The 25,041-nt window shown below is 53.0% G+C and overlaps 1 protein-coding gene across 6 annotated transcripts in view; it reads left to right on the top strand.

Moving 5' to 3' along the window:
* The window catches only part of ZNF521 (zinc finger protein 521), a 227,785-nt gene that overhangs the window by 151,632 nt on the left and 51,112 nt on the right, over window positions 1-25,041 (top strand). The gene's annotated exons all lie outside the window — the stretch shown is intronic.

Here is a 25,041-nt window from a genome sequence, read left to right as displayed (position 1 = left end):
CCCTGGTCCGAGCCCCTCAGTCAGTCACTTGTTTTCTCAGCAAAGTGGATAGGACACTGTGTAAGTGGGATATCAAACACGTGCAGTTCAAAGCTCAATAGAATATCACCTTTCCTCAAGGTAATGTTAACGATGTCAATATAAATAACTGAAATGCACCAAATCACAGGTTTCCTGGAAAGACAGAGGTGTACCTGCGCAGACATGCCTGAGAGGGCAAGGACGGCTTTCTACAAAAGACGGGGGGCGTCTGAGCAGACCCTGCGTGGCAGCTCGGGTCTCCCGGGAAGGCTAGGCGGGCAGAGCGTGTGTGCAGACCGAGGGAGGTTAGGCCATCGGCACCTGTTCTGGGCAGGGAGACGCGTGCTATCCTGAGGCCAGTGGGGAGGTGTCCTGCAGATTTGAACCCAGGAACAACATAGGAAGACCCTGAGCAGGCTGGAGGCTGGGATGAGGCGTGAGAGACCACATGCAGGGAAGTATAAATAGCCCGAGAGATTTCGGTGGGGCCACCAGTAAGACTATGGCTGTGGAAGCGGGAGCATGGAACGCAGGAATCTTTAGGAATTATTGTAGGACTCCGTGGATGGGGGGTGAAAGAGAGGAAGGAGTCCCCGGTTGCTCCAGCCTGTCCCTGAAGCCCCTTCCACTAGACCCCTCGGAAAAAACAAAGTTCTCCCACCACCAAGTCCGCTTCTCCTTCCCTGTGGGCGACAGGCCTCTTCCGGACTCTCCTCCAAGGTCAGCATCCTCTAGTTCCTGCACACTCCACTCCCGTCATGGTGTCCACACCCTCGTCACCTCTCCTCTGAGACTGTGCTCGTTGGTTCATTCTCTGGTCTACGCCAGGGACTCTGGCACCAATTGGGGATGCAGAGATACGCTGGGTGGGTCTCAGGTTGCTCAGGGTCAGTAGGTAAAAGGCAAGAAATCAGTGATCACACACTCACTGTTATCAGTGCTGTCAGGGACGTGTCTGTAGAGGAGCGGTTCTCAGCATTTTCTCTGCCCGGAACAGAGCTGAGGCCTGTGACGCACACTGTCATGGCTCACCCAGGGGCACCACGAAGGATCCCTGTCGATGTGAGCATCCAGGGCAGGCCTGTCTTCCCATCCTCCTCCGTGAGAATCCGTCAGGTGAGGATTGCAGTGGGAATGACGTGGAAGCTGTAGCGTTCTCAGTGGGAGTGGCACTCTGCAGGGATGCAGGCAGCGATGTGTACATGGAACATGGGGGGCAGGGGGCATGCTAAGGGATGTACCAAACCTACTCCTTCCACCCATCCCAGCCCTCAGTCTGGTATAAACATCAGGCAACAACATAGAAGCCTGTATTAACCAAAAACGGTGGACTTCCTGTGATAAAATGATTGCCTTCCTGATGTTCTACAATGATAGTTACCAGTTAGGAAAGAGGACACGCCTTCTCTTCACTTGACTTCTGGTTATGAAAGCGGGTTTGCGTGTTTTACCATTTAATCCTCGTGGTGATTCTGTGGGGAAAATCCTCCTGCTCTACACCCAGAGTTTGAAAGACCTTCCTCTTGGGCCAGTCCAGCCGTCATACCTGAGGTTACGTAACAGCCCCAGTCCGCCCCTTCCGGCTCCTGAGGTCTCCCCTCTCCTGCAGGTCCAGCAGCCGTGAGCACAGATGCCCAAGCCTTGTGGTTCACTCTGTCCTCCAAGGAGGGCGATAGCGTAGACTGCACGGGGCCACGGTGCACTCCGCCCCCCTCCTTAGGGTACACAGAGCTTCAGTGGTTGGATAAAAAAAGGGAGTTCCTTCGAGTTAGGAAGATGGAATAGACGCCGTTGTTTAATGCTTTGGCATCGTTTATGTCAGCACACTGGGAAGGGACATAGCAGAAGCTAGTATTTACATAAATAATAGATTTGTTGCTTTATTTATAGCATCGAGCTCTTAGATTTACTGAGAAATGGAGTCGTGAGTGTATCTTTTCTCATCTGTGATGTTCAACATTAAAATACTGTGTCCTCTCAAACTTTTCTTGAGCCCTAGTTTATGACAAAGTGAAAATAATTTTTTAATTCATGTGTTCTTAAAATCAGTCCTTTGCTGACCACAGGCCCACAGTGTATCAAAGGTACAGCTCCCTTTGAAAGCACAGGTTGCAGGGATCGGGGGAAGCCTGAATGCTTTCTGAAGAGAGTTTTAATTTCTCCTAAAGATCTTCTCAGTGACGTATTTCCAGAATATTTTGATTTGATAGGAAATAAGGAAGGAAAGGGTGGAGAGGAAGAGGCGGGAGGGAGGGAAAAGAATAGAGAAATTGCTTTTCTTTGGGAGATCCACAGACCTCAGTGAACATGAAACAGATGGCAGCCATGAATGAACTGTGATCAGAAACTTTGCGCTCTCCAGCACCAGGCCCCAGGAACACCCAGCCTGGCCCTCTCCCCGGGCTCCGTCTGGACAGCTAAGCAGGGCGTGAGTCAGTCCTGTGCAAATAATTACGCCGGGTCCGAGTGTGCCGCACACGCAGACATGCCCGCCTAATTGAATCGAGTGTTTAATCCCAGGATTCATTATCTATTTCCCTATCGAAGGCTTTTTCCCATTTATATTTAGCACCCAGCTGTCCCCTCCTCCAAATGGTCAACTGCAGGCCCGTAAAAGCCTGCCGTTGGCCTCCAAACCTCGCTCCGTGCAGCCGTTTTCTCAGTGGGGGCAGCTGGCCGTTGGTGTGTCCCTGCCTCGGGCCTAGGTGGTCAGAGAGAGAGGAGAGAGGCTGCCCGGAGGGGACGGAGCCCCCCCCTTCCTGCAGGCGTCCAGGCGGAGCCCTGGATGGCCCACTGCCTTCTGTGGTCGTGGGACTGAAGCCACGGGAAGATCAGTTACACGCTTGCTGGAAGTTATTGATAGAGAAGTTCTCTCTGCACGGAAGATTACAAACGGAGTGTTTATCTGAAGATGGATTTGTTTTAATTTGGCATTGATGTATTTGATACCTGGTAGGATCAAACAAAACAGAATCAAAGGCAGAAGTACAAGCAGCCTGCCTCTCCGAGTGCGGGCCTCGGTTACAGACATAAAAATCTCGGGACTGGAGTGCTCAGATTTATTTGTACTGATGTTTGTTTAAAGATCAATATTAAATAAATTGGTCTGGAAGCTATAGTCATAAAGCAGCTGTCGAACTAATGTAATCCCACAATGCCATTTTGTCTGCTGCTCGAAACCTGGTTAGCTGTGTACTTCTAATAACTGTGTGGAAATCCATTGGAAATGAAAATAGCCGAACTGGATTTTCTGAGCTTGGACTAGATTGCAGTGGAATGGGATGGGAATCTGTGTGTGTGTGTGTGTGTGTGTGTGTGTGTGTGTGTGTAGTCCCTCTCAGGGTGATAATTGGTTTTATGGCCAAGTATCCAGGGTTCATATATCCTAAAACCTTCTTATACAATATATAAAAACACCTCTTTAGACTCTGTTATTACACCTTAGTAAAAGACACATCTCAAGACCGTGTTTTCACTTGTTTTGTTAATTGTTGATGTTACTGCTATTTTGCTTGCTTTTGGCATTGCCTAGTTGGTCTTGATCGGTGTCTTCGCAGCTGTTTTGTTAACTGGGCACTGGTATGTACGGGTGTCTTCACAAACCTCCAGTTTTAGAATTGCCCTGCCCTGGGACCTGTGAGATTCAGGAGGAGGAAGCCCGAGCAGAAGGAATTGTGGTTGGGTATCCTCTACATATGATGCCTGTTGTAGTCTCACTCCCACGGTCTAGATCACAGAGTTTTCAAACAGTTTTGTTTTTTACTTACCAGCACACCAGATGTGTCCCCTGCTATCAGGAGCATAGAATCTGGCTGTGAGCTGGGGACAAGGCATACGGGCAGAGAGGAGCACAGCACAGTGCCACTCGGATCAAAGCCACAGGAGAGGGCACTTCCAGGGACACAGTGGACTGGGCTCTGGACCACGGGGGCGCCGCTCCCTCTGACAGCCCAGGCTGCAGGGGTCGCAGAGGCCGTGGACTGTTCGGATACGGGGACAGAGAATCGAGAGGACGTGGCCCGGCTTCCTTGAGCTCTTCAGGGGATTAGCTACGGTAAGCTGGCCAAGGAGCAAGGGTTCTACAAGTGGAAGTTGTTTTAAAGAGGTGTTTGTTATAAACCCAGATGATGGAGTGATTGTCTTTTTCTAGAGAAACCAAATCATGGCATAAAATAGTCCCCTATTTCATATCTTTCTCTTTCTCCTGCCCAGTTTTCTCTGGAGCTCCCTGCCCATGTTCTTTATATCTAAACACTGTTTGCATCTCCTGGTCGCACAGGACACCTAAGAAGGGCATTTTCATAAATGACTCCATTGGCAATGGTGAGATTAAGCAACGCTTTGTGATGTCCTAAAATGGCTAACAACTCCTCCCTTGCTGGGAGGGCTGGAGAGCATGGCGGGAAATGGGTGTAAATCCAACCCCCTACATTCGCTGGCTGTGTGACCTGGGCGAGTGACTGACCCTTTCAAAGACTCGGTCTCTTCATCTATAAAATGGGGACAATAGTGGTAGCCAACAGATAGGGTTACTTTAAGGGGAGGGGAACAACTGACCACCATAGCCCGTGCTCACTTAAGGCTTTATAAATGGTAACTCCCTTTCTCACGGTGTCCATGTTGGCATGCCTTAAGGGTCAGAAGCAGTTTCATTTCCCCCGTCTCTTTCTGCCTTGGCAGCAGGTGCTGCGTGCCCTGTGCAGTTTTCAGAAGAACTGCAGAGTCTCAGAAGGAGCATAAGCATTAGAAGGGAATGGAACAGACCAGGTTATTAATTTGGAAAAAAAAAATAAAGCTGGAATTCACAGCGCTCTTCGTGTTTCTGAAAGTTCTGAGAGCGCATTTTAAATCCCTGTAATGTAGGCAAGCATTGTCTCTTTAACTTTTTTTAAAATGTTATTTTATTATTATTTCTTTAGTATCTCTTTTCATTTATTTCAGAGAGGGAGAGAAAGATAGAAACCTCAATGATGAGATAGAATCATGGATCTGCTGCCTCCTGCGTGCCTCACACTGGGGATCCAGCCCACAACCTGGGCGTGTGCCCTGACCGGGAATTGAACCGTGACCTCCTGGTTCCTAGGTGGATGCTCAACCGCGGAGCCACGCCTGCCGGGCTCTTCTGAACTCTTCACCAGGAAACTTAAAAGTTAAACCAGGAAATGCTTAACCGTTTGCCCCTTCTCCAAAAGAAGCAGTGGCGCCCCACAGGGTGGGGAGTCAGAGTTGTCTTCGGGGCCTCTGTGCTCACGGAGTGCGTGGTTCAGGCTCAAGTGGAGTGGAACCTGCCCGTAAGCTCTCCTGCTGTTGGAATGTGGGCCAGGCAGCAGCTCATGGCGGGGGGGAGAGGTTTGTGTTTTGGTTGAGTTTTTCTTTGTTTGTTTGCTGTTGTTTTGCCATAAGTTTTGCCCAGTTTCCAGAGTTAAGAAATGTGCATTGATGATACCAAAGAGGCCTAGGAAATTGGGTTGTGGTCTTTGTTTTAAAGTCTTCACCTCAGGAATTCAGGACTCTCATTCTTTCAGTAATACTGATATAGCCAACCAGCATGGCTCAGTGTTGAGCATCAACCTGTGAACCAGGAGGTCACTGTTCGATTCCAGGTCAGGGCACATGCCCAGGTTAAGGTTGCAGGCTTGATCCCCAGTATGGGGCGTGCAGGAGGCCGCTGATCAGTGATTCTCTTTTATCATTGGTATTTCTGTCTCCCTCTCCCCTCCTCTCTGAAATAAATAAAAATATACACATTTCAAAATATATATTGGTAATATTTGGGGGAACTCCTGGTTGCCAACCAAAGGGGGAGCCATGGCAAAGCGGTAGGAGAGCTGGTATGTGGCTGAGAGAAAGCATGATGGCAACAGCCAAGAAGCTCTGAGATGCGCAGGCTCCAGTATGGTCACAAAAGTCAGGGTTAGCGTGGCGCAGGGCAGGGAGCCGTCCACACGCAGGGACACGATGGGCTTGTTCAGCACCAGAGGGCAGCCGGCAGCCTGCACATGGGCTTGGCTCACGTGTGGATCACCAAAGGGGAGGGAGCTCTTTGTTCCCGCAGCGGTACCTGGGTCTGTGTGACAGGAGCGGGCTTGGCCCCGCCGAGGGTTTCCCGGGCAGCGTGCTGGGACCTAGACCGGGCCTGTGCCTCCAGGAGGATTAGGAGGCACTCCTCCCCGTCCCCTTGCTCATCAAGGGCGCCCTGGAAACCTGCAGGTGTTCTCCTCGGAGCAGCTTCACTAACCGCCCCCTCGCCTCCACTTCAGGTGTCTCCGTGTGGCCTCCTTCGGTTTGATTGTTTTCCCTGGCAGCCCTCTCGGCAGCGAGGTGGCAGAGCCGCCTCTTTCTGGGGCTGCTCCTGTCCCCGGAATGTTTCAGGATCCAGGAGCGACGTTCGGTGGCATCTTGATTTCACATCTTTCAAGAGCCATCGGTGTGTATCCAGTTTATCTATTTCTCCTTTCCTTAATAAAGACGTAAACCTTAAAATTGGGGCTGATTGTGCTGAATTATTACTGGAAGATAGATTCATCAAACCTCCCAGCTGTAGGAGACGGGCTTCCTAATGAAGTTCCCCATCAGAGAGAAAGGCCTAATTCTGATTTGGCGTAGGTAATGAACTTCTCCTTTCCTGGTGTGAGGAGCGGCATGGGGCGGCTGCGAGAGGCGCGGCAGAGTGCGCTCGCAGGAGCATTATGCAGAATGTCTTTTGTCTCCTTTTGCTGGGACATATTAAATTTTCAATGTGGTCTCTGTAACATAAAATTATGATAATGGCTTTCGGCCCACTGCGAAGGCAGCTTGCTGGTCCTGCGCCTGTGTGTCTGGCTCCAGCACCGGGGTACACTGTGGGAGTTGCCTTTTCTATTAACAAACCTCTAGATACCTAATGATGAATTTTCTTTCACCAAATGTTCTCCTTTTGTCTAAAATACAAGCATTTTCTAAATTGCTTTTGAGAAAAACAAGAGAGGCAGAGAGGTCCGCGGTACTAACAAGGGAGACTGAAACAAAGCGAGGGTCTTGTCAGCATCCTCCTCGTAATTATACGCCAGCCAAAGGCTGTCCGCGTCCTCGGGAAAAGACCTACCGTCTCGTTGGTGTAACCGATGGCGTCGTTTAGCGAGACGACAGTGAGCAGTTGCCTCATGAAATGCGTGTTCCTTCCAGTCGTGTGAAATGTGATGGTTGAATTCCTTATAGGCAGTTGTAGCAACTCCAATATCTACTGGTCCTTCCCATGGGGGCAAAAAATGTTTCTTCTTTTCCTTTAAAATTTTTTGAATAACAGAAATGTATAAAATAATAGAACTTTTAGTTTTTTCTTATTTAGCATATTGACAGAAAAGATCTTAAAGCTTTGGGAAGAATTTCACATGCTCTGTATTTCATGTTACTGCTAATTTAAAATGAGGGTACTTCTCCAGAAAAATGGAGGTCGCTTTTGAAATTGTTTCCGCTGATGGCTGTTAAACTGCACCGGCCTTGCTCACATGACCCTTGGACTCGGATTTTCATTCTCCTCGGGGCCAGTCTACGAGATACAGGAGAAAATGCATCTTGTCGCGTCCTAGTCGCACACTTGAGTTTTCATCTCCTTATTCCTGAAGGCAGAAATACCGTCCTGAAACACAGGACGCTGGCTCCTCGGTCATTATGACCACCTCGTCTTTTACTGCCAGCTCGATGTAAGAACACGTATTTGTTTAAGATGTCATAGTTATAAGGGAATTGCTGCTAGTATGATGTCACAAAGCAGGAAACTAGCTGTGGGGGAAATCCACTCTCAATGCCATGTGGGAAATGCTGGCGAGACCCTGCATGCAGAAAGCATGATGTAGAGGACGTGTTGACACGGACTGTCATTGCACAGTTTTGTGAGACAGCAGTGCTTAGTAAGGTCCTGGTTCCTCGAAGGTCCCCTTGTGTTGGGACAGGCAACACCACGGGTTTCTGCGCATCCGTTGACAACAGCGTGGACGTGTCTAGCAGGCGTGAGGTGTTTGCAGGCGGACTAATACCTTTGGAACTGCATTGCCACCTGTGGTTGGAGTGGCTGATTAGAGCTGTGTTTGAACACCACCTGAAGGACGCCGGGTGGGGGTGATGGAGAGCCCGGATGGGGGGGGTGATGGAGAGCCCGGATGGGGGGGGTGATGGAGAGCCCAGATGGGGGGGGGGTGATGGAGAGCCCGGATGGGGGGGGGGGGTGATGGAGAGCCCGGATGGGGGGGGTGATGGAGAGCCCGGATGGGGGGGGTGATGGAGAGCCCGGATGGGGGGGGGGTGATGGAGAGCCCGGGTGGGGGGGTGATGGAGAGCCCGGATGGGGGGGTGATGGAGAGCCCGGATGTGGGGGGGTGATGGAGAGCCCGGATGGGGGGGGTGATGGAGAGCCGGATGGGGGGGGTGATGGAGAGCCCGGATGGGGGGGGGGTGATGGAGAGCCCGGATGGGGGGGTGATGGAGAGCCCGGATGGGGGGGTGATGGAGAGCCCGGGTGGGGGGAGGGTGATGGAGAGCCCGGGCGGGGGGGTGATGGAGAGCCCGGATGGGGGGGTGATGGAGAGCCCGGGTGTGGGGGTGATGGAGAGCCCAGGCTGGAGGAGCGGTGGAGGGCCCTTTAGGAAAAGTGCTTAGTGCTCTAGGCAGCGCACGACGTTTGGGAGCAGAAGGGCCGTTGGTGGCAGCATGTTCACGTTTTCCCCTTCATGGCGTGTCTGTGGTTTATCGGCCTCAGCAGACGGCACAGAGGAGCGGGAAGTTAGACGGTGGCTGGCGCCGGGCGGAATTGTCTCGGAGAGGGTCAGGCCTGTGATGGGGACGCGGCCCCTTTTATTTATACGCGTTAGAGCACGTTGCTGAGAAACCGGGGCCACGGTCATCACTCACAGATAGCGAGGGAGGGGGAGGAGGCTTTAAGTTAGCTGCCCCAGGCCCCGGACCACAGAGGCTCTCGGGAGCAGCCAGGGACCCAGTCAGCCTGGCAGCCCGTGTGAATCCCGGCCGAGGGGCACACGGGTCAGTCCCTGCCAGAGGGCGCTAAGGCCTTTGCTCCATCGCCCTGCCAGACAGAAGGCTTTCCTTCCTCTGGGACAGGAAGTGGGGCGGGGGGAGCAGGACAGAATTCCCCTTTCTTTGCCCGAAGAAGGACGCCCCCGGGACCCCCCCTGGCAGGGAAGACCTCGTGGCCCGCGGCCCCCTCAGCCGGGACGCTGCTCCACCACCAGGCCCTCTCCCCGGGCGTGGGCCTGGCCAGCACCCCAGGCCTTTTGTGCTCCGCACACGTGAGCACACCTGTTCCTGAAACTCTCCGTGACACAAACGTGTAATTTCTCAATCACTGGCCAGAGGCTGCTGAGCAAGGAATTGTTCGATTCCAGTCAAAACAGGCCGAGAAGCTGGGCAGCCTTCAGGGCAAGGGCTGTGGTCGCCCGGAGCCGGAGCCGGACCCGGCATTGCTGGGCCTCTCCTGCTCAAGCTTCCCACTCCCTCCCTCCCTCGGATGTGCTCCGGCGAGGAGTCGGGTGGAGGCCAAGTCCAGCTTGCGGTCCGAGGAGAGGACGGAGCGGGGAAGGTGGGGCCTTGGCGTCTGACTGTGGCCATCTCTCCGTGTGCACGCTGGGTCCCGGCTCTTCCTCCCTCACTCCCTGTGCGTGGCCACGGAGACTGTGCAGGGCGCTCCGCCGCAGCCAGCCGGTGTGCACGGGCCCGGCATTCTCTCCTGCGAGTCCGTCGCCAGGGACGTGGGGCCTCCGCCCTGCACCGGCTTCCGTGGGGTACAGCGGCCACAGCTACAGGAGCGCCCGTCCTCACCCCAGCCCAGGCCCTCGCCCCCCCCTCCCCACGTGTTGGGAGTGTCGCCCGTGTGTCCCGGCCGTGTGCCTCTCCCAGACGGTGTAACGGAGCCGGTGCCGGGAGGCTGTGCTGCCTGGCACGGTTCCCGTGCTCCAGTGTGAACAAAAGCCAGCGGTGTCAGTTTTAACAGTTTTAGCTAAAGTCCCCAGGCGCTCTTAACAAACGCAGAAACCTCTGCCACGTCTTACCTGACAGGCTCCCGCGTCCTTGCTCACTTAGAATAAATGTCATCCCCCATCAGAAAGTTCTCTTTCCTCTGACAATATAATTTGCTACTTTGTTCTGCTTTATCGCGTTCGTTGGCAACGCTGTCTTCGCGAGCAATGTTCCTGCTTCGTTCTGGCTGCCATCCTTGTTCCTCCGAGTGTCGGGTGGGATCAGAAAGGGAGACTAGGAGAGACTGTCTTCCCTTTCCGTCAGGGACAGACGGAAATCGGAAGGGTAGGATTTGATGGAGCAAATAAGATGTCAGTCAGGATCTGCCACCCCGGTCCCCTTTCACCCAAGGACCCACTTCCACCCAGAGCCCAGGCGGGCACCGGGAAAAGACACGCGATGACAGATGACGGGGGCTGGTGTGGTGGCTCTCCATGTGACAGGCGGTCACTTAGCATGCCCGGCCTCAGTGCCCTCATCTGAGAAAGGGGCGTGTGAAGGCCAAGGCAGTGACATCTGTGACGCAGGCTCTCAGAGATGCTGCTCCCTCCCATTGGGGTCTTGCCTTCCCGGAAGGTTCTGGACTGAAACCCTGTACCCTCTGGACTGAGACAGCATCCCTCCAGGGATGTGGTGGGCATCACCTTTCCCAGACTCCTATGCTCTTAAGAACTTCCGGTTGCTTTGTACGACTGGCTTGGGAGAGGCACATGGACCTGTACCGTCACGTGGGTTCCTCCTGCGAGAGGAGAGAGGCCGTGTCCCGTGTTGGGAGACACATCGTAAGAGCCAGACGCAGCGTCCGGGACACTGCTCGCACTTGACCCGAAAGGGCCATTGGATGCCTTCGGCCTGTTCCATGGCCAGACGGGGAGTCATGGGCCGTGTGCTGGGGGGAAGCAGCAGGCCCGTCTCTGGTCGCCATCTCGCTCTGTGGATGTGAGGTCAGGTCAGTCCTCTTTGCTCAACCTCAAGCCTCAGTTTCTTGTTGTGGTTTCTTTTGTTTTGTTTTTAATTGGCCAATTTCCACGGGAAGGGCAGTTTATATATATATATATATATACATATATATATTGAATACAGAGAGGAAGGGAGAGGGAGAGAGAAAGAAGCACCAATGATGAGAGATAATCAAAGACCGGCTGCCTCCTGCACACCCCTTCTTAGGGATCAAGTCCACAACCCGGCCTGTGCCCTGGCGGGAATTGAACCGTGACCACCTGGTTCATAGGTTGACGCTCAACCACTGGGCCACACCAGCCAGGCTCTTCTTGTGTTAAATTGAGGCCTGTGATCATAATGTCAGAGGTCTTGAAAGCTTTCGCAGGCCACTGTTACTTTTTGGTCAGACCTTTCCTTTCCGTTCGCTGGAAGACAGTCCACAGACCCCTCAGCCGATGCCGCGACCGTGACCGCACAACCAGCACTCTCTTCCTGCTTCTCTGCGCCCGCCCTCACGCTCAGCGCCCGCCGATTTCCCGGCCTCACTCTCCTGCTTAATGGCCCGTCTCCTGCGCCACCTCTCCCATCGCCGGAGACGGGTACAGATGGCGCCTATAAAACCAGTGTGACTCAGGGCTCGCGCCCTCTTTCGATGTTGAATCTCAGTCACGTTCCAGTTTCCTTTCCTCGGCACGTTCTTAGTTCTGCGCTCTGGCGGCCTGGGCTCGGTGCTGAGATGCTGGGAGTCCATGCCCTGGAGGAGGCGACCCCAGAGGGTCATCCCCGAGCTGGGTGTCCGGGGAACCTAGTGCGCAAGGCTGGGCTGCTGGTACCCGTCTCCCAGAAACCCCCGGCACAGCTGTGTGCCCGGGTGAGGGTGTCTGTGTGGAAACCCTTAAGAGAGAGGCCTGGGCGTGGACCACTTGGAAAGTGGCGGCACTGAGCACGGTCTCCAAGGAAGGAAGCCCTCAGCACCGCACTCAGAGGGTTTTTCTAATCCTCACCCAAGGGTATGTTTGGTGGTTGGTTTGTTGGTTTGTTTTTAATGTATTTTTATTGATTTCAGAGAGGAAGAGAGAGAAACATCAATGATGAGAATCTCTGCCAACTGCTCACCCCACACGGGATTGAGCCCAAAACCCGGGCCTGTGCCCTGACTGGGAATTGAACCCTGACTCCTGGTTCATAGGTCAGTGCTCAACCACTGAGCTGTGCCAGCCAAGCATGTTTGTTTTTATTGATTTTTTTAGGGAGAAAGAGAGATCTATTGCTTCCTGTAGGCTCCCGAGCTGGTGGAACCTGCAGCCTGGGGTGTGCCCTGTTGGGGATGTTGCCCACGGCCTTTTGATGTTCAGGATGAGACTCCAACCACCTGGGCCCCTGGCCAGGGCGAGAGGGTTTTTAATGCTTTGGATGAAGTGCACTGCGTGCAGCGCCCAGGTCTTGGGGTCAGGTGTCCTCAGGATCCAGCCCTGACTGCCACGTGCAGCAGACACGGGGCAGCCTCCCGCCTCTCCAGGACTCGGCTCCTCCTCTGACTCAGGAAGAGACCACGCCATGCTTGCCCCAGTTCTCGCCAGAGCGGTGGGGCTGGGTCCATGGGTGCTGTGTGGGGCGCATGCACTCCCTGTCTCTCTGCTGTCTGTACGGGTGGGAGATGGGATGGGAAGGAGTAGGGGATGGGCTTCCTTGCCTGGAGTTCCTTGGAGCCCATCCCATCAGCCGTCCCAGGGACATCCCGGCCCCCTCCCTACCTGGGATCGTCTGCCTGGCGTGCAGGCTGGGGCTGAACGTGGTCATACAAGTGAGGTGGCCATTGCCGGCAGGCAGGTCCTGGTGATGCGGGGAGGGCTGCCCGAGGGGTCCTGCAAAGAGGCAGGAGCAGAGCTGACCGGGCAGCCAATTCCAAGTCTCCACCCTAGGGGCAGAGGCCCCCTTTGCCCAAGGCCACGCTGTGGGGCGGGTGTACAGGGGCCTTCTCCAGCACGCACAGCGGTTGGGCTGTGTGTGTGTGTGTGTGTGTGTGTGTGTGTGCATGTGCACGGAGCACTAAGGAAAGCTCTCTGCCCTCAGGCCGAAAGCAGTGGAGTTTCCAGGGAGGACCTTTGCAAGCCCAGTGCTACCCTGTTTCCCTGAAAATAAGACAGTGTCTTATATTAATTTTTGCTCCCAAAGATGCACTAGGTCTTATTTTCAGGGGATGTCTTATTTTTCCACGCGCTAGATCTTATTTTCGGAGGATGTCTTATTTTCAGGGAAACACGGTAGGTTTGGGCTGTTTTAGGAAGACACAGCTCTTTCCATCTCGTTTGAAAAGCACCCGAAAGGGAGCATGTGTTTGTGTCACTGTAGCCCCCTCTGCACTGGACTGTGGGGGGGAGCCCTAGCCTGGGAGTCAGGGAAGACCCTGAGGACCCTTCTGGGAGGTCAGAGGTCACAGCAGGAGGCCCCAGCTCCCGCTTCATTTTCCCCAGGATTGTCGGCACCTGCCCCCTCCAACAGCTGCTCCCGTAGGCTCCCCTGGCATGACAGGCGCCCACTTGCTCGCAAGTAGGGTTGGTATTGGGACTTTCCACTTGGCATTGAACATCATGGCCTGGCCTCTTGGCTCAGAGTATTTCAAGGTGACCTAATAGATGCCCATGGTGAGACCCGAACCCAGGGATCTGGCTGGAGCGCCCAGGCCTCTGTTGTCAGAAATACCAGGCCTGGTGGCTCAGGGTGTGGCCTCGCGGGCGCAAAGCGCCTGGCCACCTCCTGCCTCTGCCCTCCCCGCTGTCGCCCTCTTGGAGCCCGAGCGTCTGCTTGGGTGGCAGTAATGGCGGCCACTGGTCCTCTGAGTCACACCGCGCGGAGCTTCCGTGAGCAGAAATGAGGCCATATCTGCAAGGGCGACAGCAGCGCCGGCTCAGTGATGGCCCGCGTGTTAGATCGATGGTGGTGGTTAGGCCGTTAACACTTCGCTTCTCCGACCCTCCGCTTCCTTCCTGGAAAAGGACGGTGGAAGGCGGCGATCAGAAGATCCCTGCATATCGACGTTTATTAAACGACTGTGTCAAATACTGACCTCACAGAAGTACTTGAAACAGATGGACAGGAGCCTGATTTTACCAAGTCCCTCTGCCTGCCTGTCTGCATTTACGGCCTAGAGTGAGACTTTCCTTTCTACGGACACTGACTGGATGCCCAGGAAAGGAACGGGCTGCTTCTTACATCATTAGGAAGTTCATGGGTCACTTCTTTAAAAAAATATATATGTGAAAGAAATAAAAGGAAAATTTCTATCTGTCTACTTTGCTACTCTCTGATTTCGGGTTCAGTAGCAACCGTATACTTTGCCGCATAGAATCTTTCCAACCCTTCACGTTTTTTAACAAGATCCTGCCGGTGTTGACCGGCTATGAAACGCAGTATTGACGGAGCTGACATCCATGTTAAAAGCACCAAGGGTGCGGGGTATTGTTCAGGTCCACTCGTCAGAACAAGTGCGGCACTGGCCTCCCGGTGATTAAAGCTGCCTTTCCCTTTAACGGCTCCCCGAAGGAACAGGAAATGGAATTTCCCTGCACCTTTCCCGGTCTCTGCAATCAGCCCCTCCTGGGGTGTGCGCCTGTGTGCTCCTTCATCAGCGCGGAGCCCCGGGGGCCCACGCGCTCCGTCCAAATCAGCTGTGCTCCCACCACGACAGCGCCAGGATTCCTCCGAGGCCCCGGCTGTGCGGTGCTGCTTCCTCTTGGAACAGAATCATATCTTTAATTGCAGGGAGTTTTTTCATTACCTGCTAATTGATAAATCACGCTCACGCCTGCTGCCTAGCGGACCTGGTCGGAGGCGGCCCTGGCCCGGCCCCATGTCCTTCCACACGACAGAGAGGACAGAGTGGGGCCAGAGAGAGGCAGGGGGGCTCTGAGCAGCAGCCTCCAGGAGCTGCCTAAAGACAAAAAACATGTACAAAATAAAATAAGCCACTTAGAGCGCTTTTCGTCCCTCCCCTCCTCTCATCATCCTGCCCTTTTGTCCCGTGTCTAAGCGCAGCCGCGAGGCCCTGCCTTGGGAGGCCAGTAAGAACCTGAGTGGAGAGAAATGGTTTCTCTGATAATTCCCCGCCGTGTCATTGTCGGCGCTTCCTGCCGGCTGACCTTGCAAGCTGGGCTCCTGTCAGGTTGCTGAGGGAAACCGGCTCTGGCCTGTCCTTTAGGAAGTCTTACAGGCCGGGGTGGGGTCGGGCGGGGGGGGGGGGTGGCCTTGTGGCCCCTCGTTATGGGGCCACACATTCCGCGTGTCCAGTGGCACCAGGCACCCCTCCCCACCCCTGCCTCTCCTTTAGTGAGAGCTGGGAGATGGAGAAATGGCTGCAAACTGTTGAGCTGGAATTGTGAGCTTGATGGATGTCATCACAACGTGGCTGGATCCCTCGGGGTGGGGCCAGGGAGGGAGCTGGCCAGGCTGATGACATCGAACGGCATGCGGAGCTTTATCTCCGGATGTCAGTCTCTCTCTGTGCAGAGGGGCTGATGGGAGCCTGCAGCCCCCACGCACCAGGGCTGTTTCAGGGTGAGGGTGCAGACAGCCCCTCGCCCCTCTCCTGAGCCCTCTCCCCATCCCCCATCTTTCTGGGCCGATCGCCTGCAGGGTGGGCAGGCAGAGGAGCAGGCGGGACTCTGTGTTCATCACGACGTGCACAGCGCAGGCAAAAGGTACCTGCTCGTTATGAATGGGACGCAGCACACCATTGATTTATGTCCAGGTCCTTCCCAGGTAATTAGAGGCCATCGATCTGCAGGGCGGGCGCTGTGGCGGGTGTGCTCTGCAAACCTCACGCCGCCTACACCTGGCGACGGCAGCTTTAAAGATGTGCAACAGCCCAGCTGGCATGGCTCAGGGGTTGAGCATCGTCCTATGAGCCAGGAGGTCATGGTTCGATTCCTGGTCAGGGCACTTCCCAGGTTGTAGGCTCCATTCCCAATGTGGGGCATGCGGGAGGCAGCCAATCAATGATTCTCTCTCATCATTAATATTCCTCCCTTTCTCTCTCTCTCCCTCTCCCTCTCCCTTCCTCCCTCTCTCCCTTCCTCTCTGAATTCAATAAAAATATATTTTTAAAAATAAAGGAAGATGTAGAACAGCATCTTCCCTAAGCCCCCTTCCCTCGTCCTTAGGGAGAGGCTGAGACGAGGATGGTCCCGAGTCTTGGGGAGCATTGGACACCCTTTGCAAAGCCACCTGCAGACCTCGTCCTGCAAGGTGACCTTGGGTGACAGGTGCGAGGTAAGGCGGCTTCCTGTTGGCGGCCGCTACTGTAGGCGGCAAGCACAAGACAGGACCTGCACCCTGGCCCAGCCTGCGCCCAGCTGTCCGGCGCAGTGCCGCGATATTCCTGGTTAACTGTCAGTACTCGAGGCACAGGATGGGAGCGCGGGCGCGGGTTTGGGTCCGCTCCTGTTGCAGTGCAGCGGGAGGAGCAGATGATGTCCGCCTCAGGGAGCACGGCCAACTGTGAGCTGTGTTCTGTGGGAGGCTGGGAGTTTTCCTCGGTAAGACTGCCTGTTAAACAGGCCGGTTCCCTCCGCTCTTTAACTGAAGTAGAAAGAAAGGCCCTCAGTAACGGGACACAGAGAACCATTGTTCCGCCAGCTGCTGTCCACGCAGAATGACCCGGCAGTGTCCAGGTTACCACACACCAGTGCTGGTGGCCGTCTGGTGGGTGTCAGTCGGCGAAGCCAGAGGGTGAGAAATTGCAGCTCATTGCTAGATGTCGGTGACGCCGGCCGTACTTCGGCACCGGATAGTCTGCGAGGAGCTACGTAGATACGTTTCGACACCGCATTCCTCATGGCCGGTGGGACATGTGTTGTTCGTATCTCTGAACTTGGGGTGTCCTATATATCCATAACAGGCTGCAAATGTGTATGTGGGTGAAATAGGACGGAGTGTGGGCAGCAGGAATTTTAAAAGCCAGTTCTACGGAAATAGTCACGTTGTCATTTCTCTTTGCCGGAACTGGGATGATGTCATTGCTAAAGCTCAGCCTCAAGAAAACAAACGATAAAACCTGGTCATTTGTCTTCTTGCAGTTCCTTTAGCTGATTGCTAGCGGGCAGCCGGAGGGGCGCACCGAGGTGGTGAGGAGAGACATGGGACGCCAGCCGCAAAGTATGTGGCGCCTATATTGTGGCCGTGGCAATGCGTTCATCTAGATCAGCTTAGGTTAGATTGCACTCTACATCCTTGGTGCATGGTATTCTCTGGGTTTTTTTAATATATTTTTATTTCAGCGGGGGGGACAGAGAGGGAGGGAGGGAGGGAGGGAGGGAGGGAGGGAGGGAGAGAGAGACCCCCGATAAGAGAGAATCATTGATTGGCTACCTCCTGCACACCCCCTACTGGGGATTGAGCCCGCAACCCTGGGCATATGCCCTGACAGGGAATTGAACCCTGACCTCCTCCTGGTTCATAGTTCGATGCTCAACCACTGACCCACCGCAGCCAGGCTGGCGTTACCTATTAAACCTGCCAAGAGATGCCAGTGCGTAATGTATTGAGCTTCTGCAGTGAGGGACGCTGTGCCCACTGACCTGGCCTGTAGCAAGTGATGGGACGGCACTTTCTAAGCCAGCTGTGAGCACGCAGGCACCACTCCTACCGAGGACCAGCACTCCTGGCTCCAACTCAGCTGCTACGTGCCAGGCCCACTGTGGACGAGGAGACTCTCAGGCCCAGATGGAGGTGCAGTGCGTGCTGCCTGGGCTTTGTCCCTCCTCTTGCTTAGATACGTGGAAGCGTTGACAGCAGCGTGCTCCTCCCCCCCCCCCCTTTTATTGCTGTAATTTATAAGATATTTTCGCTAACGGGAGAGCGGCCCAAGGGGGCATTCTCATGTTAATTACCAAATGTGGGCTTGTCAAAATCAAATAGCTCCAGGAATAGTGCAGGCCGCTCCGCATCATTATATTGTTTGGCCCTCCACCCAGTATTAGCTCCTTTTGGAAATCCGGGTTTATTAGGCTTGTAAATTGAAAAGAAGGATCACTACTGGGGGCTTCAGAAGAATCTGAGGCACAGTCAGCAGCTCAAGAGTTGAATGTAAATGACATTAAAGATACTTTCATACAAGATTCTCAGGGGAGCATGAAACAAAACAAAAAGCAGTGTCTTAGATTCAAGTGTTTATTTTGTGCCGTTACCGGCGCCCCGAACTGGAAGGTCGTCTTCATGTGTAATTATTTCGGGGGCCGTGGGGGGACAGCTGCTCCTGTTTTATTCCTAAACCCCGTGCCTCGCAGTGTGCTCACCACATCGGCGAATGCAAAGAACCAGGAAAGAAGCCGTGACACGCGCATGTAGAAGCGTCTTGTCTGTGGAGGAGTGTACCTTGAGAGCTACTCACACCTTGTACTTCGGGTGCGGAGCCACCAGGCTTCCCTGAGGCCCTCTCCTTCCCGTCCTTGGGATCTCGTGCACCTTTAAGCCCAGAATCTCAGGAAAGGAGAGGAGCGGGAAGTTTCTTTAAAAACACTGTCCTCTCCCACTTCGGCCGTGCTCTTGCCGGCACACAGGGGTACAGTGGGTGGGCTTGGTGACAGTGTTGGTGAAAGACATAAGTAAGTAGCCGGTGATGCCAGCCAGAAGGGAAAAGTAAGGTTTGCCACACAAAACTACAGTGTGGCTGCTCCTCCTGTGGATAATCAGGAGTTTATTCTGTTTACAAGTGAGAATTAATTAGAGAATTTAAACTATTGAAATACTAGCAAGAGGATAATGCCAAAGAGACTGCAGCGAATCAGAGATTGAATATTTAACGCCTGGTGTTTATTCAGCAAGCATTTATTCAATACCTACTGTATTCTAGGCTCTGTGTCAGATATCCTATATAGCTCAACCAGTTGCTATGATGCACACTGACCACCAGGGGGCGGGTGCTCTGGCCGGTAGGTTAGCTTGCTGCTGGGGTCTGGCTGATGGGGACTGAGCAGGAGGGCCAGACACGCCCTGGAGCTCTCCTATAGTCCCTCCCCCGCTGGCCTGCCCCCATCATCCCGATCGGGACTTGGGGAGATGGCCCCCTCTCAGACCCGATTCCCAGCCAGGCTGAGGGACCCCACAAGTTTGTGCACCGCACCGGGCCTCTAGTTAAGTATGTAAAGACAAAAGCAGACCTAGCTGGTTTGGCTCAGTGGATAGAAGGTTGACCTACAGACCAAAAGGTCCTGGTTAGATTCTGATCAAGGTGTTTTGGTTGCAGGCTCCTCCCCAGCCTGGGCCCTGGGTGGGGCGTGTAGGGGAGGCAACCAATGTGTCTCTCTCACAATGATGTTTCACTCTGTCTTTCCCTCTCTTTCACTCTCTCTAAAAACCACTGGAAAAAAATATCCTCGGGTGAGGATTAACAATAACAAAAGACAAATAAAACTTAGTGGTCGCCTCGGAGAACGTGGATCAGAAGCGGAGCCAGTCATGCATGTGAGCAGTTAGTCCAGTGGGTCCCCCTTAGTCATCTGGATCCTGTCCTCAGTGGCCCTGTTTCGGAAATGGGTGCATGTCTGTGGGCAGGTTTCTTCGTTCCCTTTGCCTTTGGTTTCCTTGTTTCACCAAAGGAGGAGACAGCAGCAGTGCTTTCTATTGGGCTGGAGGCTGGAAAGGACATGGAGCGCAGCCTGGCTCGGGATGCTCGGCGACATGGAGCCGCTGCCAGATCACAGCTGTCAGCTGCGCGAGTGTCCCGGCCTCCTGCCACCCGTGTCCACCCGCCTCTGCTGCCATCGGCCTCGCTCTGAACCCCGTTTCAGAGCTCAGGGCCCACCAGCCAGCCTCCCCCATGTCGTGTGGACAGGGTCTCCCTCAGCTCCCCAGCGCTGGGCCCGCTTGCTCTCCCCTGCGGCCCCGGCCCTGCGCGGAGGCTATGCCGAGTCCCTGTGTCTGCAGCTCGCGGAGCTTTTCTGCACGTGCCAAGCGGAGCTTCGGCAAAGCGTTGCCGGCCAGGAGCTCAGGCCACCGAGTGCCTAGACCTGGGACAGACGTGGGGTCTCTCGGCCCAAGGGAACAATGAGTTCTGGAGAGATCAGAGGTCAGGCGGCTTCCCCAGGTTTACACCCGCGGGCTATCCGAGTGCTCTGTTCGGGCCTTCGGTGCCAAAAATTACAAGTGTGGCACACGAGTCACTGTACTAGTAGGTGTTAGGTCTAAAATGTCTCCTGTTTTCCGAGATTTATCCTACTGGACCTGTTTCCCATGTAGGAAGATTTCAAAGTAAAAAGACTTCTATCCATTTGAATAGATGTTTCTAGAGAGTTGTCTGTGGCTCCTCTCCAGCCCTTTCCTGGTCCCCGAGAAGCAAGAGCCGCGTCTTCTGTGGAATCAAGGTTTTCAGTGGTGCACAGGCCACGAGAAGGCATGAGTACCTGCATAGCTGATCGAAACCACAAGGGAATAGCATACCGGATATAGTTTTTGATCCTTCCCTGGAGGCGAAGGCACACACCCCATACTGGTTTTGCACAAATCCACTTTTTGGGTCAGTTTTATGCTAAAATAGAGGCCCGTCATACAAAGAAATTCTGCATAGGCCTTGCTTCCCTTGGCTTCCAGCACCTGGGACCTAGGCCTTCGCGCCAGCCGGAGTCTGCAGTCTTCATCTTTGCTGCGCCAGAGTGCCGCTCCTGTAAATCCCTTCGCCCCTGCCCTCCCTCTCATAGCAGGCGTCCTGTCCCACCCAGCCACTTCGCACCTGGAGCAGCTGGGTGGCTGCCATCTTTGTCCTTCTAATTTGCATATTCCCTTCTGATTGTCTGGTGGGCGTAGGGGGGTGATGGTCAATTTGCATTCTTCTCTTTTACTAGTGTAGATGACTTGAGGGAGCATCTACCAATTGGGGGCCACTTAGCCAAAGAGACAATGGGTGCAATCTTATTAACGGCAGTCCAACTTCTTACACACACGCACGCGCCTTTAAAAAAATACTCTGGTGATTATTTCCTTTTAGGAAGAGTAGTTGAACTACCAAGATGCCCTGATATCTCTTGGTAGTAGACCAGACTTGCTCAACATGAATAGACTCCTTTGGAATTTAGTGCCAATCAAATAGTTCTACAAACTGAAGAGTGTAACGTGCCTAACTCTTCAATTGAGTCAGAGACCTCATTTGATTCGATCAACAAATTAGATAAATACGAAGGCTAATGTTCAACAATGGATTATTTTCTACTGTATTCCCGTGTTGCTAGTTAAGATTCAGCTTTCATCGTAAATAACGACAGCAGAAATTCCACCCCTCCCCTTGCGATCTAGAAACTGTTGATTCTAGGAGATCAAATATTTCCCTGTGTGTGGGTTCATCTCAGCACATGCTGCACACACTTTGAGGTGCTGCTGGTAGGTGTGTGATGGCAGCTAACTGGTGTGTTGTTATGTGTGTACAGTGCTCATCAGTGATATTCAGGAAACTTTGGTTGAATGTGTTAACATCGTTCCGTAATAGAAAATCTGATACACAATATAAAACTACTTGAACTAGACCTGCCTGTTATGATTAGAGCTTGGATGTATACAACGCAAAACACATATATCTTTGTAACACTTACAGTTTAAAAATAGGAGCTTTGGAAGCTGTACAGACACTATGGTTAGCGTATTTTCATGGATGTTTGTTTGCAGCAAAATATTTCTGCTCACTTAGTTTCACTGCAATGGATAGAACTTTACTCGATAGAGGTCTGTCAGCATGGTTAGGTCATGGATTGGTTCCTACAATTACAAATAAGACCCAAGTAACTCGGTAAATAAGAATCCTCTGTATGCCAAAACTGATTTGGCTCAGTGGATAGAGCGTCAGCCTGTGGAATGAAGGGTCCCGGGTTCTGGTCAAGGGCACGTACCTTGGTTGTGGGCACATCCCCGGTGGGGGGCGTGCAGGAGGCAGCTGATCAATGACTCTCTCTGATCAATGTTTCTAACTCTCTGTCTCCCTTCCTCTCTGTAGAAAATCAATAAAATATTTATTTTTTTTTTTAAAGAATTATCTGTAGAACAGAAGCAGGGAAGGAAAGGGATTGGGAGTTAAGAAAAAAGCAAAGGTTTAATACCAATAAAAGAAGCAAAAAAATAAAGATTGCTCTGAAATTAGCTTCTATAATAAATGCAGTCCCAAGTCTTCAGCTCCTCTCATTTCACCACGCTGCGCGCACACAGACCTCTGCTAACCAAGCCCTCACTAACCCGGCCTCACCCAGACCTGCAGCCAGGCCGGTGGCCAGGAGGCTGGGAGAGGAAAGTCGCATCCTCGAGCTGATACCGAAAAATAAGACAAAACGTTATAGCAGGTACGTTGGCTGTCCCCACCCGGTGGGCTCTCACAGATCTCTGTACTTGTTGTTGGGGACACCAAGGGAAAGGGGAGGGGAGGGGGAAAGGTACTGATGAAAGAAGACCAGAGGCTCTCCCTCCGCCAGCACTTAGAGTTAAAGGGGAGATTCAGAGGTGCAGAGAGAGCATTCTGTCCTGCTTTCCTGGGAAAGCTGAGGTCCCAACTCCTCACGTGTTCCCCTAAAAGACGTTGGAATGACTGTCTGTGGAAATAACGATGAGTGGAGTGAATGTGAATTGCTTAAAAGGCATAAAGGAGATCATTGATCAGAAGGTTAACGAAGGACTCTCTCACAGACAGACCTTTTAAGAGAGCTGAGGTCATTCAAATCATTTTCTACATTTTGAGAACCCCAATTCTTAGTAATTACATGTGCAATTTATGCTTCTTACAGAAAGTGTATTAGGTTCAGGTCATGTTAGAATGACTATTTTTACAAGGGTGGATATACCCTGTAAGGTACAGTAGGTCGCCTGTAAAACCAGTGTGTACAGTCAGGTCATGCTGCCTTCCCTCTCAGGCATTGGGTGGTTCAATGGATGGAGCTCAGGGCTGGGGTTCAGGAGACGGTTCTGTTCCTTATCATAAACCAGTGGTCCCCAACCTTTCAGCCACACACCCCTAAGCATCTCCAGCATCCTGATGCACCCCCCCCCCTTTGACATTTAATTCTTCTTATTCAAAAAGTGAACTATTCACTCAGAGGAAGCCTAAAAGGCCATTAACTTGTCCAAACAAGCTTCCAAAGAACACGGCATCCATGAAAGAGAAAAATAAAATGACAAAAAGATAGTTGAAGTACTGAGGAAGACATCACTAAGAAATTGTTTAGAAAATACTAATATGAAGTGATATGAAAAAATAGCAAAGTTTCAAAATATATAATAGAAAACTGAAATACATAAATATGTCACTACTAGAGGCCTAGTGCATGAAATTCATGTGCTGGGGGTGGGGGTGGGGTGTCCCTCAGCCCGGCCTGCACCCTCTCCAATCTGGGACCCCTCGGGATGTCTGACTTCCGATTTAGACACTTTCTCACACCAGCAGTCAGGCATCCCTCTCACTATCCGGGACTGCTGGCTCCTAACCTCTCACCTGCCTGTCTGCCTGATTGTTCCTAACCCCTTCTGCCTGCCAGCCTGATCACCCCCTAATCGCTCCCCTGCCAGCCTGATTGACACCTAACTGCTCCCCTGCCACCCCAATCGACTCCAACTGCCCTCCTCTTAAGGCCTGGTCACCCTCAACTGCCCACCCCTGCTGGCCATCTTGTGACAACGTGGGAGTGGCCATCTTGTGATAGCCATCTTGTGATGTGAGGGTCAATTTGCATATTAACTCTTTATTATATAGGATATATTTATATGCTGTATATGAGGCCCCTAGAACCATAAGAAATGCAAAACTTCACTGTTAATGACTCATTCTCGAATTGCCCCCCTTAAAAGTCAAACTGCCTCCCTGTGGGGCGTGTGCTGTGCCCACGTGGGAGCCCCTGCCTTAGACGGATTCTCTGAGTAACCCCCGCTAACCTCTTCACCTCCAGGAAGAAGCAGATTGCATGAAGGTGCCTCAGCCTTGGCCCTCACGTTACTTTACTTCAGGAATATTAACCTGAGTATTTAAACGGAGCCCGGAGGTTCTGTTATTACTGTAACCTTTCCCTTTGCCCTTAAAAATCATTTCTGTGGTTGTTTTGGGTTTTTTTTTTTAACAATCTTGGCTCAGCATTTCAGCCTCCAATGATGTCATTGTGTGGGCGAGGGGAGATACAGCATGCTCTGGAGCAGTGTTGTCGACAGGCCAGTTTTTGAGGCAAAACGCAGTGTTTGCTGCTTCTGCCTCTTTGTCTTAAGTAGACCTCAGTGCAAATAATGACTGTTCATCCCTCTAATTACCACCCTCAGTCCAAACAGAGGAAAACTGGTTTGCATTTTCAGTAGTGTCGTGTGGATCCCTTCAAGTAAAGCTGGAGTGAGGTCGTGGGTAGAGCCACGTGCGAAATGAGTGCTTTCTGTTTGATCCGGCCAGAGCCGTGGATGCTGGGTGTATGTGAATGGCCACGCTCCCCCGCTCCCCCTTGCATTCCTTCGGCTTGTTCCTGATTTCCCCACTTTTACTGAATGTCGGGTCCTGGGAATTGCACCTTGTTTGGGCGAGGTGTGGTTGAATTTATAGAAACAGTCGGGCTTTGTTCTGGGAAGAAGCATTTATGTTGCTTGGTAATACTTGGACTCTGCCAGGTCCTGCTTGGATTTGACCATCATTTGTGTGTGGGTGGGACCAGAGCCACCACTGACACAGCTCACCTTCCCTCTCCTGATGTACTAACCCCCTCTGAATGTTCCCCTCAGGGCGGCCAGGGCGTGCAGAGAAAGGCTGGGCCCTGACCTGTGGGAACTCTGCCCAGGGTGAGCCTCTGCTCCTCCACGGAGGGGTTTTCTCAGCCCTCAGCCAGGACTGGGGGTTGGGGGGGGGGGGCGTAGATCCTCACCCTCCCCTCTGTGGAGCCCTGCTTAGGGGCTGTGCCTGGCTTCCCTGGCCGCTCCTCAGACTCCATGTCCCCAGGGATCCCCTCCCTACAGGGTCACTGGGCACTCTCCCCAGCAAGCTGGGCACCAGTGCATCCATCCGGGTGCGCCTCCCTCGGGGCCGCAGTCCCGCATGCTCGGTCCCTCTCTTTCGTCCTTTTTGTCTCAGTTGTTTCC

This window comes from Pipistrellus kuhlii, unplaced genomic scaffold, assembly GCF_014108245.1.
Source record: "Pipistrellus kuhlii isolate mPipKuh1 unplaced genomic scaffold, mPipKuh1.p scaffold_m20_p_6, whole genome shotgun sequence".
Taxonomy (NCBI): domain Eukaryota; kingdom Metazoa; phylum Chordata; class Mammalia; order Chiroptera; family Vespertilionidae; genus Pipistrellus; species Pipistrellus kuhlii.
The sequence above is the reverse complement of the archived record's forward strand: the minus strand, read 5'-3'. Positions and strand labels throughout refer to the sequence as shown.